We start from the raw sequence: 2963 nt of genomic DNA on the forward strand, positions 1-2963 counted from the left end.
AACTCTCAAAAATGGTAAACACCACAGTGCCACAAGATGTTGGCATTTCCCTTATTTTGGTAGTTACCTCTGGATTGTCACTATGGCAGTATTGGTGATATGTTAGAGTTTTTGGTTTAACAGTGTCATTCACTGCTGAGTGTCTTTACTCTACTAAAGCAGTAGGGGGTCCACAGAGAACATTTGTTCTTTCTCTACAAGTCCAGACATTGAATACCTGGAGAAAGAAATTCCAGCTACTTAAAATCATCTTGAGCATGTTTTTTTTTTTTTTCTTTTCTTTTTCCTTTTTCTAGATGTCAAACAAATTCAATTGAATTTCCCTTTACATATTGTGCAACACATATTATATCTGTGCACTGGAGGAATATTCTTGCAGAGATGGCCAGACATGTTTGGTCAGTTCACACCTGGCTGCCCATCACCAGAATTCCACCTTGGTTTGGACTAATCCATTGTGTATTATAGGATCATTCAATGTCATGCTGCAAAGAATAGATTAACTTGACCATGACAAGTAGCTATCAAGATTGTCTGACCTAGAGCAACAATGTCCACTCTAGGCTGAATTTGAATGGTGGTGAATGGTGAGAAAGGGTATGAGGTATGACAATCAGCTAGTCCCATTCAAAATCCTTAAATCCCTTGCTAGTTAATATACTCAACACCAAGCGAACTGTGAAACTTGATATGAGAAGAGGGGCGCATGGGTCCTCCCGCGTCCTTACTCCATCCTCAGTCGCAGAGTGGATGAAAGGGGTGTCATGATTTTCTTTCAACAACTTTTTCCATCCTTTCTTCTCTTCAATCTGAGGGATTGGTACTTGACTTGGGCTTGACGAGCTCCTGAGCCATACTAAGCTGACACAGTCATATTGTAAGCCGACAGAAGCCCAGCCCAAGTCCTGCTGAGCCTAAATATCTCCCCTGGGCCATGGAGGATTTTTTCCCACTTTGGCTGAATGGTAGACGTTTCATTTCTCATATGGGAGAGCTGGGTTTGAAATGGGCCTGTTACAAATCCCTGAAGTTGGCCATGTCATGTCTGTGTCCTTGACGAACACTTGACCTTGCCACAAAATTTTGACCTGAAAATGTTGTGTAATTTGTAACTGACAACTGACGTTATTGCCTAAATGTAACATTTGTTTCTGTAAATGTGGGACCAAGCCAAACCATTGTGCATGTATTGTAAAATATCAGAAATTTAGGGGTATCATTAAGCAAATAAATTTTATAATTGATACCTGACACCTAATACCTGCCTTTTTTCAGATATGAAGGTTCTGTACGATAGTGATATTATATTTGTCCAACAGAGGATTTCATCCTGATTTTATACTGATTGTCCTATTTGCAGCCTTTGCATGTCTAAGTGTCTGTCTCTGTCTGTTTATCTAGGATAAGAGGGAGGGATGAGAGAGAGGAGGGCTAAATGAGGAATTCCATTCCTTCTCCTCCCATCATGCCCTACTTTCCCTCCCCAAGCTCATCAGTCCTTTCCCTAAACTCCCTCCTCCCCATTCTCTCTTCCCTCACTCTTTAATTCCCTCCCATCCAGCTGTTTTCTCTTTAACATCCCTTTATTCTTCATTCTTCACTCTTTATATCCCTTTACTGCAATTTCCTCTCTCCCTCTCTCTTGTCTTCTTATGTCTTCGATTTGTTCCCACCCTCTATACACTCTACAGCCTTGCTTACTATTCAATCTCTGTTTTTATGGAGGCTCCGCAGTTATGTCACAAATCTCCTGTTAAGCATGTCTGGCTTCGTTTTGCAGGTCCATTGGACAATTTTCTGTGCTCAAGAAATGACTAAATACAAAATCAGGCTAGAAAATGAGAGATACCTGAAAGAGTCATTTTAGGAATGCAAAAGAAAAGGGGAGATTTGTTTCCAATTTAAGTAACAGAAACTGTTTTTTCTTTCTAGCTTCAGAAGAATCAGCTCAGTTGAAAAGCAACTGATGCTAATGTTAGTTGTGACTTCAAGTCTCTGCAAACTATAGCTTATATTAGATATAGTAACAATGATGTCTACCGAATTCTGTTGAGACGGCTGAGTCATACATTCAAAAAGACTGCCAGACGATGTGTTACAATACCTGAAATCCCTCTATTATTCTCCCTTCAGCACCAGTTTATGGTTAATCTTTGGCCAAGATCACAACTGAAAAGGAAATGCTGCAGTTCATGTGAGCTAGACAACACAATAGTAGTGTGTCTGCGTGTCTACAGTTAACAAAAACTGACTGATGGATTATCTTTTTTCCCCTCCGTCCAAAAATCCTAATCAGGATAGGGTTAGTTAAGTCTGCCTCTAAATGCCAACCCTCTATCCTCTGTCTCCTACTTCATTTCTGTCTATCCTTTCCTTTTCCTCCTCTCATCATTGTGAGCATTCAAAACACAAGCCTCCTTCCATTCATGTCTCCATTTCTCTGCCTCTTCCTTCATTTCTCTCCATCCATCCAGCCCACTTCCTCAGCCATGCATGCTAAACTTTATCCACTGATGTTGTCATTCTTCACCACTCTAAATTTGTTGCACTAACAATCCATACCTGCTTTCTTCCTCTGTTTTTATTACTAAACCATTGCTCTCTCCCCACATCTTACATCTTACCTTGTCTTTATACTTTCCTCCCTTCTGTCCTTTAAAACAGTTTTCCACCCCGTGTGTGATTTGTTTTATCTAAGGGGAAGCTTAGAAAGTAATGTACTCCCTGGTTTCTGCCAAAATTTTGCCTTAAATCCAGATTTACTACCAGGGGTGTCTGACATTTATGTGTTAACCAGGAAAAAGCCACCCATCCTCATTTCTGCATATCAGAAATTTAAATTCCTCCATTCATCCCTCTTCCACAGCTCATCTCATTGCTTCCTCTCCCCCACTCACCTTCCATCAGTCTACTCTATTTATCTATCTATCACTCTATCCCACATTCTTGCCCCACGTTTCCAT

The sequence above is a fragment of the Myripristis murdjan genome, chromosome 2 (assembly GCF_902150065.1).
Source record: "Myripristis murdjan chromosome 2, fMyrMur1.1, whole genome shotgun sequence".
Classification (NCBI taxonomy): Eukaryota; Metazoa; Chordata; class Actinopteri; order Holocentriformes; family Holocentridae; genus Myripristis; species Myripristis murdjan.